The sequence below is a fragment of the Orycteropus afer genome, unplaced genomic scaffold (genome assembly GCF_000298275.1).
Source record: "Orycteropus afer afer isolate SDZICR_OR568_19922 unplaced genomic scaffold, OryAfe1.0 scaffold00195, whole genome shotgun sequence".
NCBI lineage: Eukaryota > Metazoa > Chordata > Mammalia > Tubulidentata > Orycteropodidae > Orycteropus > Orycteropus afer.
Genome location: NW_006921782.1, coordinates 5,449,040 through 5,462,503, shown reverse-complemented (window position 1 = coordinate 5,462,503; position 13,464 = coordinate 5,449,040).

Sequence of the window (13,464 nt, the reverse complement as noted above, 5' to 3'; positions counted from 1 at the left end):
TAGGGCCTGGATGACAATTCAAGACTCCTTTCTGAGATCCTCTTTTTTTTCTGATCAAGCAATCTCCCCGAGCAGAAAAAGTTTTGTTTTTTTAGTGTGGTAAATATATAGCAACAAAACATTTGGCACTTCAACAATCTTTACGTGTACAGTTAGTGACATCTATTATATTCGTAATGCTGTTCAACTATTACATTTATTTGTTCCCTAATTTTTCCTTCACCCTTAATGGAAAGAAGCTCAGAGTCTCCTAATCATTTAGGATTTTTTAATTCAAGACAAGAAAAATTCTAAATTTAATTGAAAAACAAAGATGAAACTTAAGATGGGCAAATTGAAACAAAGAAGGTAGCCAATAAGAGGAATTGCACTCAAGGCCAGTTGGAATTCCTGGAGGAAGATTCTGTTTCTCCAGGATGCCCTGGAAGCAAAGTTGTTTACTAAAGCCCAGTGTACAGGCCTGTTAGGTCTGTTCTGTCACCTGGTAATACTATCCAGGGTATAGGCTACATCACTTACACCTGATAAAACACTTGTTTTCCCTGTCCTTGGGACCTAGTTTCTTGTTTTCTTTCCATCACAGAGGAAAAGGAAAATTGTGTCAGTCAGGGACAGGTATTATGCCAGTGTGAAAACATGACACAGGTAGAAACCCATAGTGCTTTTGTTGTTGTTGTTGTTGTTAATTGCCATCAAGTTGACTCGTGGTGACCCCATGTGTGCAAAGTTTAACTGCTCTACAGGGTTTTTCAGGCTGTGATCATTTGGAAGCAGATTTCTAGGACTGTGTTCTGAGGCACCTCTGGTTGGGTTTGAACTACCAACCTTTTGGTGAGTAGTCAACTGCTTGACCATCTGTGTCACCCAGGGCATGGTGCTTTTAGGACATGGGAAAACCAATGGAAGGGCTGTGTTCACAGTGCCCCACAAGTAATTAATTATTTCAAATACATTGATATTCAAATGACATATAAATGTGATTATATTCCTACAGGAATTATTTCTTCTTCACCACTATACCCCTAGTGATTATCAGAGTGAATGGCATTATGGAAATGTAACAAATATTTATTGAATTAGATTGAAGATGGACAAAGAAAAATTCTTGTAGTTAGCAAAAGACTTAAGCAATGGGGATAACTAATAGTTTTCTTGTGATATCCCACTGCCATTGAGTTGATTCTGATTCATAGTGACCGTAGGGGACAGAGTAGAACTACCTCATAGGGTTTCCAAGGCTGTAAATCTTCATAAAAGCAGACTGTCTCATCTTTCTCCCATGGATCAGATTGTAAGTTCTAACTGCTGACTTTTTGGTTAGCAGCCAAATCCTTTAGCCACTGTGCCACCAGAGCTCCTTGCTTGTCATAAAGTTCTGAAAAAAGACACCTTGCAATTTCCTGGGATGGATGTGTGTGGGGGGGAGGGGGAGAAATCAAAATGAAATCGAGAGATCACACACACACACACACACACACACAAGATTTAAAATTGAAAAGGATAAATTGGGAATGTTTATGAAGAACATGAAAAATCAAATTCTTAACAATCTTTTAACTGATAAGGACATAGGCAGAGATGGAGACCTCTGGAAATATAAGACTGAAAAAGGAAAAGACTGCACATTTTCAGTGTGATATGGCACCCAAAAGACTAATATTTTTGGATGTACTCTATTTACAGCATTTCATTGTGGACTAAGAGGGTGATAGTTCCCCTGTCAATGACATTCACAAGACCTGTTTTAGAATGCTCTATTCAGTTTGACTTGTCTGATCATCAAAAATAAGTAGAAAGATTGGAAAGAATCCAAAGAAGAGCTTCATGGTTGATTAGGGGACAGAAGCTGACACATGGGAAATATTTGAAAGAAATATATCTATACATTCTGGCTAAGGAAGGTAAGTGTGTACATGTTTGAAAGCCATAAACACTTAATAGAGGAAGAAATCATTCACTCAGATATGAAGGATACAGGTAAACAACAACAACAACAACAACAACAACAAACATGTGAATTTGAAATGGGCATTGAAAACAGAATCTATCTTATATGGTGGTAGTTAATGACATCTCCTTTGTGGACAGAGTGACTTGGAGGCCATGTAGACTTGGAAGTGGTGGATATCCTGAACTGCAATGCTGAAATATATCTCCTAAGCATTGAAGACAGGGATGGGAGGCAAGATAGGGGGTATAAGGATTAGATGTCACTTTAGTAGATACGTGCCTCTTCAAATCTCTCACATTTCACCTTGTAGTGTATTATAAGCAACTATGGCATTTAATTCAATTTTCAATTATTTTAATCCCAGATGTGTTAAAATACCTTGCCCCGTCCTTCTCTTTCAAATACTTTCAAGGGAGAAAGAATAGTTGTACAACTATGTTTATTTAAATTTGTAAGAACTATGTAGAAATATTGCCTTTCTTAAAATGGTTGGGAATATAACTCACATTATCTACTCAATTAAAAATTGTGTTGTCTGGGAAATTACCAGTTTTAAGATCTTATGATTACATTTGTGGCAAATATATGTTCAGGGTGTTTCATAGATGCTTTGCAAAGAATCTTTGTATTTATTTATAATTATGAATTTTGGGCACCCCTTCCTTTTGTTAGATTGTTCTTTCCAGCTGCTGGCCCTTATCTAATACTGAGACCAGTAAATGAATATTCAATTACAATAAGAAAATGAGATGATCTAAAGGTACAAGTGAAAGAACAAATAAGTTGAAAAAAATGGCAGTAATATAGAAGGGTCAGGGTTTGACTCCTATACATAAAAACCAATAATGCTCTTACATCCCTTTTATATACATCTTTGACAATTTATCATAGACTATATAGAAACTAAGGAGCTCTAGTGGCACAGTACCTAAGGCATTTGACTATTAACCAGAAGGTTGGCAGCTTAAACTCACCAGCCACTCAGAAGATGGAGTAATCTACTTCTGTAAGGATTTACCACCTTGGAAACCCAATGGGGGTTGTTATTAGTCAGAATCAACCCAATGGCAGTGATAGAAACGTAATTTGTATTCTAGAAAAGTTTCTTTGTATCTTTATTTAAACATTCCTATTCAAAACAAGAGGAGCTCTGGTAGCATAGTGGCTAAAGCACTTGACTGCTAACCAGAAGGCTGGTGGTTCAAACCCACCAGCCACTCCTCGGAAGGAAGGTTGGGCAATCCTACTTCCGTAGTGATACTGCCTCGGAAACCCAAGGAGGGGTCGCTATGAGTTGGGGCCGACTCGACGGCACATAACAACAACAACAACATTCAAAACATTCTTAATCTTATCAGAGAATTGACAGTTGGAATAAAAATGTTTTATTGCTTCATTTTTCCTTCTAGGCATATAACCAAATTGCCGCTTTCTTTTATCTTTCTCACTGCCCTTTACTGAAATACAGTTTCTGTGCATATTAACATTACTCACCTCCAGTTGAAAATTAGGAGGCTGAGAAAGGTAGTGACCCATTGGGAAGGTGGTTCTACCAGCAAAACCTAAGAGTTATATCAGTTAAAAAAAGAGATATGGGGACTGAATGTCCTATTTTTCTCTATCTCCTTGTGGAAATTGCACTTCTTTAGGAAAACTAAAACAAAAATCAAGGGCAGCTTTTGAATTTAACAGCTGTAGTCCAATTGAATTTCTGATAAAAGTACTAATATTTATTATGTATTAAAATCGTAATAATCCTGAAGGAATTCTAGACTAATATCACTTATGCCATCTCTGTGCAGTGATCATCTATTCACCCATTTATTAATTTCTTTTGTGTACACAGTGCTAAGTTCTGGGTTGATACCATAAACTACTTGGCTCTATCCTTTTCTAACTACAATATGGCTGGAAAGATAACTTGTAACAATTAGAGAAGAAATTCAAGGGCATTATATAATAGCCAGAATACTCCTTAGGAGCAAGGATGGTGAGGGTTTGTCTCATGTACTTTGAACATGTTACCAGGAGGGATCAGTCCTTGTAGAAGGACATCATGCTTAGTAAAGTAGAGAGTCAGTGAAAAAGAGGAAGACCCTCAACAAGATGGCTTGACACAATGGCTGCAACAATGGGCTCAAAAATAGCAATGATAGTGAGGTTGGTGCAGGACCAGACTATGTTTTTGTTCTGTTGTATATAGAGTCATTATCAGTCAAAACCAACTCGACATCTCCTAACAATGATAGCAATATTGCAGCAGAAATTCCTGGTTAAAAATACAGGATTAGGAAGCAACAAATGCATTCACATTTCTTGCAGAAAGTCTCAAAACAAAACAAAACAAAAAACACTGTTTATTACCATGGATTTTCAGGTGGAAGAGTGGGAATAAAGGCACAATAGTGATAAAAGTCAAGAAGTCCTAGTGGTACTGTGATAAGTGTTCATTTACCAACCAAAAGGTCAGTAGTTTGAATCTACTCAGTAGCTTCCTGGTAGAAAAAATGTGCTTCTGTAAAGATTGTTGTTGTTGTTATGTGCTGTCGAGTTGGACCCTACTCATAGCAACCTCTCCTTGGGTTTCTGAGGCAGTGTCGCTATGGAAGTAGATTGCCTCATCTTCCTTCCGAGGAGTGGCTGGTGGGTTTGGTGGGTTTGGTGGGTTTGAACCACCAGCCTTCTAGTTATCAGTCAAATGCCTTAGGCACTATGCTACCAGAGTTCCCTCTGTAAAGATCAGAGCCTTTGAAATCTTATGGGGCAGTTCTACTCTGTCCTATAGGGTCTCTATGAGGCAGAATCTATTTGACAGCACATAACATGAAAAAAGTGGAGGAGTGGAGAAAAGGCATGATGATGATAAACCCAGGGGGAAGATATAATCAAAGTTGGCCAGAGAGAAGGAGTCCACTGTGAGGAACAATAACGTATCTTCTAATTATGTAGCAGAACCCCATTACAAAGTATTCTTCACTAAAGAGCTCTTGTCTCTTTGTTGACACCAACCGCTCTCATCCACTCCCCTTACTTACTTCTCACCTCTAGTTTGCTAGTGGAAAAAACTTTACTGGAAATGGTTCCCACTATAATTAAAGCCTACATACACCTCCAAAGCTGAAAATCTGTCAAACACCAAATGTCAAAAAAAATATCTAATGAGTTGGACAGAGTACTGAAATTTTACCCTAAATTTCACTATTGCCTACAGCAATAGAAAGTCTTTCAACACCAGTAGCACTAAACTTTCAACATTGATGTAGGGAGCTATTTGCCTTGCATTGTCATTTAACTGTTTTTTTTTTTTGTTTGTTTGTTTGTTTTTTCCCTTTAGTTTTTTGTCTGAATTGGATTTAAACTTTGTGACTACTGGACTAAGTTTTACAGAAAACTAAGTACAGAGTCAAAGCCCAAAACAAAAAAAACTCACTGCCATCAGGTCGATCCCGACTCAAAGTGAACCCTCCTTGGGTTTCTGAGACAGAATCTCTACAACAGTAGATTGCCAAGTCTTCCTTCTGAGAAGTGGCTGGAGGGTTTGAACTGGCAGCCTTCTGGTTAGCAGTCAAATGCCTTAGGCACTATGTCACCAGAGCTTCAAAGTACACAGTAGATAACAAAATATTTGTTGAATGTAATGGACTTGTGGGATTGTGTTTTGTTTATTGATTTATTGTTGTTGTTGTTATGTGCCGTTGAGTTGGCCCTGACTCTTAGCAACCCCTCCTTGGGTTTCCAAGGTGGTCTGACTTGACAGCACATAACAACAACAAAATCACTACGGAAGTAGATTGCCCAACCTTCCTTCTGAGGAGTGGCTGGTGGGTTTGAACCGCCAGCCATCTGGTTAGCAGTCAAGTGCCTTAGGGAGTACGTCTAGAGGTAATATGAGTAGAGAAGGCTTCATTCCATTTCACAATATGCAGTTGGTTCAACCATGTATTAATCTATTTCATTTAAGTTTCTCCTATACCTTTGACTTTGTCCTGAGAGCCCTATTAAAGTTAATCTGTGGAAGCCTGAGATGAGGTGTTTATTTCCTTTGTACAGAGTAATACACAGTGTTCACTAGCACACTACTTTGCATACAAGGGGTGTTTGACAAATGGCATCATGTTGATAACGATCTCTTCCTATCTCAGGAAAAATAATCAAAGAAAGCAAGCCTTGGTTGATTATGCTATCTTTAATACTTTTATAGATTTTATTCCTTTCAACCCCTGTCATATTCCGATGTACTGTTTAGATACACACTTTGAAGCAGCGTGTTCGTAGCCATATGTGAAATTACCTGTGCCTTCAATATTGTTATGATAAATATTTCATTTTCCTCTGGCTTCAAATGCCTTTTGGCATATAAAAGTTTTTCTTTTCCCAAATCATAATATTGTTATAGGTTCAACAAACATTTGTACATAGTCTCCTACATCTCTTCACATATGTGTAATAAAACCCAGCTTTTATCTCAGCTACCAGGAGCTCCAGTGACCTTGGATCAGCTTTATACAATACAAAGTTCATCGGGTTTAAAATTGAAGCTTTTCATCTGTCCTTCCCTGCAAACGTTCCCTCTGCCACATCTCCTAGAGATTACGTTCAAATCTCCCTACCTCTCACAAGAAATATTATTACTTTTGCAACTGGGTGTAGAGGGGCCATGTCATGCCTCCCAAGCATTCAGAAAAGACACTCTCATAAGGCTGTGAGGGGAATAGAAAACTCCCATCCTGCTGATCAATCATTTTATTACCACATGTCCTTTCAGGACAATAGCATTCCAGCATTTGCTCCTGTTTCACAGTGTTGAAGAGGCTACCAGTCTTCCACAATCATACTTCTTGTTGTTATATGCCATCAAGTTGGCCCCAACTCATACCGACCCCTCCTTGGGTTTCCGAGGTGGTATCACTATGAAAGTAGATTGCCCAACCTTCCTTCTGAATAGTGGCTGGTGGGTTTGAACTACCAGCCTTCTGGTTAACAGTGAAGAAAAGCTAAAACTGTCACCAAAAGCAATTCAAGATCTGTATCTACAACCTTAGGGTAAAAGGTGTTGCATTTACCATTGTGTTAGGATGCAAATTGTCTCCTTTAACTTTAGTACTCTCCTTTTGAACTCAGAGAATTTATGTCAATGAACCTTAGGAAGATATGAATATTTATTATGAACTAGGGACAACTAAAAATACATAAATTAATTTTATCTAGGGATATATCAAAATAAGATAATAATTTGGAGTAAAGAATCAAATGTTTATATACTTGAAGGAGAAAAGCAATATAATTTCACTGACATTGTTGCTATTCCACTGTTCACCTCATGTCTTGACTGACAGATAAAATAGTCTTGTGTCAACTTGAAGTGGCTCCTCATTTCTGAAACTTTCCCTTCACGTTGAAGTTGCTGCCAGGTCCCTTCAGCTGCCTCAGCAAGAAAGATGTAAGAAAGATTACAGAGACAGAAATACCTCCTATTCCTTCAGCTCTTAACTTTGATTGTTTTTCTTCTTTCTTTTGTTCTATTTAGTAGTTTTTATTTTTATTATTTTTTTTCAAATTTTCATGACTACCTCATTATATTGTTCCTGAAAAGCAGTTAAAAACAGCCTATTTTACAAATAGTTTATATAAAGGAAAGAAGGTGAGACAGTGAGGAAATATTTTTCTTTGAAATAAATAGAAAGCTCTGGTCCTGCTGATCACTCATTTTACTACCACAGGCCCTTTCTATAGTAATTAGAATATATTTTGAATATTTATCTTTAATTTTATGACCATAAAATATTTTCCTAGAATGTAAGGTTTTGAACAAAATTGAGATTGTCATTTTCAATGTTACTTGGGTCAAGTGGTGCCTTACAAATTTCTACACAGGAAGGAATACAATTTTATTTAGGTGGCAATATGTTTGGAAGAGTAGACAGTCATGAAGCAAAAAATGGGCATGACATATATAATATATTTACTTAGATTGTATGTTTTGGAGGGATAATTTGTATGTGGACCTGATAGAAATAAATTAAAGTCATTGGGAATAGCTAAGAATGTTGAGATCCCTTCCAACAAATAAGGTTTATATGCATTTCAGTAATTCAACAAGGGCTAGTCCACACTGCTCTCTTAATATATGAAATTGATATTTAGCTAACATTTAAGGAAAATTTGTTATTTTTCAATAAATACTTTGGCATGTATTATAGAATCACTATGGGTTAATGGTTTTATTATGACCACCTGATCAAAAATAAATGAAAAAATACAAATTCTCCTGAGTTGACCCCAGAGTTGTACAAACCACTTAATAGACACCCAAAGGCATGTTTTTCTGAGGTCCTGTTGCATTACCGTTTGTAGATAGCTTTCTCACTGTAGCTAGAAGCTTCAAAAGTATCATTTTTAAAAGGGACAAATCTCTTTTTCTAAACTGGAAAAGGCTTTGGGGAAAAAAATGAGTGTCTTTTCTAGAATGTCATTAACAGATACTGGCAAATAACAGAATGCCAATACAAACTCTACCTGGTGAACTTAATTCAATATTGGGAATCAATGCACTCTTCTTATTCCCCTGTCATCACTGCAATATGCACAACCCATATTTTTCTCCTGAGAACTGCTTGCCATGCTCATTTCCTTGTGCTGCTGTACTGCTTTTTTGATCCCTAACACAGGAACCACTTAATGTACATATAAAGCTATAGCACCTTGCAGACTTCATCTCATTAATCTTCTTAACTAAACAAAACCAATTTGCCTTCTTGCTTCACCTTTATCCTTTCAAATAAGAGCTTGTTTTCTTACCTCCAGCTCCTCTCCCTCAGATCAACCTCAGTAGACTCAACTGTCATTCCTCATTCCCTTCTGCTTTCTTTGTGCCACTGTTCTCAGCTGGATAGTTGAAGAACAGAGTTCTTACTTTTCCCTGAGACCTATAAGGCCAAACTTTTTTTTTTTTTTCAATTTAGCTACTGCTGGAATTAGAAATATGTCATTAGAGCCATGCTACATTATTAATATTAATCCTTATTTGAAAACATTGACACTATTTAATTCTGCACCAAAGAAGGAGATAATACAAAAGAGGATTTGAAAAGTCCCATTGTGAGCTTTCCTTGCTTCCAGACAATATACAACTCATGGAGACAAAAACATGAAATCGTAAAAAGAGTTATATATCTGGGAGGCAGATCTCTTAAAAAAATCCCTGACAGTGGGTAAGGGTGATCGATCCTGTTCCCTTCTCAATTGTTCTTTTATCATATTAATGGAAAAGCAAAGTGTTCTGACTTTTCCTAGTGGTTGCTCATGTTCACACTTGTTTTGAAAGATGAGAGCTCACTCAGTTGTTAAAGTCTTCATTTTATCCACTCCATCCCTTTTTACATTGATTCTTTCCTATGCAGTACAAATCTCTACTCGTCTATCAGTTTGTCATACTGTGGGGGCTTGAATGTTGCTGTAATACTAGAAGTTATGCCAACGGTATTTCAAATACCAACAGGATCACCCATGGTAGACAGATAGGAGCAGAACTTCCAGACTGAGACAGACTAGGAAGAAGGTTGTGGAGACCTACTTCTGGGGAAAAAAAAAAATGGCCACTGAAAACCTTATGAATAGCAGTAGAACATTGTCTGACATAATGTCAGAAGATGGGCCCCTCAGGTTGAAGGCAATCAAAATATGACTAGGGAAGAGCTGCTTCCTCAAAGCAGAGTCAATCTTAATGATGTGGATAGAGTTAAGATTTTAGGACCTTCATTTGCTGAAGTGGTATGGCTCAAAATGAGAAGAAACAGCTGTAACTATCTATAATAATCAGAACATTGGGAACTATAAAAAATGAAATAGAATGCATAAAGATCAATATCCTAGTTAGCTGAAATGGACTTGTATTGGCCATTTAGAATTACATAATCATAGGGTGTACTATGCTGGGAATAACAAATTGAAGAGGAATGGTGTCGTATATATAGTCAAAAAGAACAATTCAAGTTCTATCCTGAAGTACATTGCTGTTACTGATAGAATAATATCCATTCACATTCAAGGAAGACTAGTTAATATGACTATTACTGAAGTTTATGTACCAACCACATAGCCGAACATGAAGAAATTGAAGTTTTACCAAGCCATGCAGTCTGATATTAAGCAAACATGCAATCAAAAGGCAATAATAATTACGGATGACTGGGATGTGAAAGTTGGAAACGAAGAAGGAACGGTAGTTGGAAAACATGGTCTTGGTGGTAGAAATGGTACTGGAGATCGTGTTATAGAATTTGGCAAGACCAGCATCATAGGAAGATGAAAAAACAAAAACAAACACACAGTCAGTATACCAAAAAAAAAAAAAAAAAAAAAAAATTGATATGATCATCCATTTCAGGAGGTAGCCTATTATCAGGAACCAATGGTATTGAAGGAAGAAGTCCAAGCTGTACTGAAGGCATTGGTGAAAAACAAAGCTCTCAGAATTGCCAGAATACCCATTAAGATGTTTCCACAAACAAATGCAACACTAAAATCTCTCATTCACGTATGCCAAGAAATTTGGAAATAGGTACCTGGCCACCTGACTAGAAAAGTTCCATATCTGTGTCCATTCTTAAAAAAGGTGGTCCAACAGAATGTGGAAATTATTGAGCAATATCATTAATATCACATGCAAATAAATTTTCACTGAAGATAATTCTAAAACAATTATAGTACTACATTGTCAGGGAACTGACAGAAATTCAAGCTGGATACAAAAAAGGACATGACAAGGGATATTGTTATTGATGTCAGATGGATCTAGGCTGAGAGCAGACAACATCAGACTGATTTTCATCTGTGTTTCATTGACCATGAAAAGACATCCAAATGTATGAATCTAAGGAATTATGGATAGTGTTGTAAAGAAGCAGGGATCCAGAACACTTACTTATGCTCATGAGGAAGCTGTGCATAGAACAAGAGGCTGTTGTTCAATCAGAACAAGGGGATACTGCATAATTTCAAAATCTGGAGAAGTGTGTGTCAGAGTTGTACCCTCTCACCATGGTTATCCAGTCTGTACATGGACCAAATAATCCTAGAAGCTGGACTATATGAAGAAAAACATGGCATCAGGATTGGAGGAAGACTCATTAACAACCTGCGATATTCAAATGGCAATACCTTCCTCGTGGAAAGTGAAGAGGACTTGAAGAACTTACTGATGGAAATCAAACACTACAGTTTTAAATATGGATTACAACTCAACATAAAGAAAACAAAAACCCTCACAACTGGATCAATAAGAAACATGCTGGTAAATGGAGAAAATATTGAAGTTGTCAAGAATTTTGTTTTACTTGGATCCACAATCAACACCCATAGAAACAATGGTCAAGAAATCAAATGACATATTGTGTAGGACAAATCTGCTGCAAAAGAAGTCTTTAAAGTGTTAAAGAGCAAGAATATCACTTTGAAGATTAAGGTGCACCTGACTGAAGGCATGGTATTTTCAATAGCCTCATATACATGTGAAAGCTGAACAATGAAGGAGGAAAACCACAGAAGAAATGATGCATTTAAATCATGGCATTGGTAAAGAATATTGAGTATCCCATAGACTTCCAGGAAAAATAGAACAAAACTCACTGCCATCGAGTCAATCTCAGCTCATAGCCACCCTTTGGGTTTCTGAGGTGGTAAATCTTTAAGGAAATAGATTGCTCAGCCTTCCTTTTGCAAAGTGGCTGGTGGGTTTGAACCAGTGACCTTCTGGTTAGCAGCCAAATGCCTTAGGCACTATGCCACCAGGGCTCCATATGGAGCACCAGAAGTACAAATAAGTCTGTCATACATGAAGTTCAGTCAGAATCCACCTTAGAATGAGGATGACAAGACTTTTCTTATATATGGGTCATGTTGTCAGAAGGGACCAGTGCCTGTAGAAAGATATCATGCTTGTTTAAGTAGGGGGTCAGCAAAACACAAGAAGACCCTTAACAAGATACAATGTCATAGTGGCTGCAGCAATGGGTTCAAACATAGTAATGATTGTGAGGATGGCACAGGTCTAGGCAGAGTTTCATTCTGTTGTACATAAGGTCACTATGAGTTGGAACCAACTAGATGGTCCCTACCAACAACATAGCACAAACAGTGTGTATTCAAGTACTAACCTAAAGGTTAGCAGTTTGAAACCAGCCAGCAGTGCCACAGAAGAAGAACCTGGAAATCTGCTTTCTTAACATTTATAGATAAGAAAGCCCAATGCAACAGTTTTAATTTGTAACACATGGAGTCACCCTGAGTTAAAATTGGCTCTATGGCACCAGGTTTGGTTTTGGTTTAAGTTTACCCACTTTTGCAGTTTTAACCCTTAATTGCTCTCTAGAACAGGGTGGAAGACAGCCTTAGGAAAATTATAATCAATATCTTCTCTATTCTTTATTCTTTTCCCTTTCCTGTGCTGCTATGGCCATAACGGGTAAAATGTGACATTTACCTAGAACATATTGTTGTTACGTACCGTCGAGTCGGACCTGATTCATAGTGACCCCTCCTTGGGTTTCCGAGGCAGTATCACTACAGAAGTAGATTGCCCCATCTTCCTTCCAAGGAGTGGCTAGTGGGTTTGAATCACCAGCCTTCTGGTTAGCAGTCAAGTGCCTTAGCCACTATGCTACCAGAGCTCCCTAAAAGATAGAAAATGGAAAAAAAAAAAAAAGTTTGAGGGAAAAATTTCCTTTACAAAGTGACAAATGAAATTCTGTTGAGAGCAAATAAATGGTCTATGTAAAAGATAAACAGTAGGAAGAGCAAAAGTGAGAGAGATCTACCCTAGCAGAATATGTAAGGATTCATTAGGACGTCTATAGATTATTCCTGCACTCCAGAACAAGTGCTCCCTTCTATCCTTAACTCTGGAATGCTAAGAAAACAGGGCACATAGCCTTTCTTTCCATGGTTAGAGTTTCTGTGTTCTCTCATCTGCATGGTGAACTCAGTGTTCATTTTTGATATTTTTTCCTTCACTTGTCTTTAAGTTCTTGGCTGCATACATAGAGGTAAGTTTTGACTTAGGGGCTTTCATTTTTATTTTCTAATTAAAAACAAAACAAACACTAACCTTGTTGAAACATATGTTAAACATGTTAAACTTGTTTAACATGTGACTGAGTGGAATTACTGCCTAAGATATTCTTTTTTTGTTTTGTTTTGTTTTATTTATTATTTTTTTTTTCATTTTTTATTTTTAATTGTGGTTTGGGTGAAGATTTATAGAGCAAATTCACTTTCCATACAGCAGTTTACATATACTTTGTCTCATGATATTGACCACAGTTTACCACAATGCAACAGCTTCCCTCCCACTTTCTCCCCATAGTTACCTCTTCCCTGTGTCCATCCCTCCATGGACTCCTGCCCCCTGAGCTGTCTCCCTGTGCATAAGCAGCCCTTTTTTCTCCCATGATTTTTCTCTCCAAGGAGAGTATCTACTTGAGGTAAATGTTCAACTCATTTGTTTCTGTCTTCTG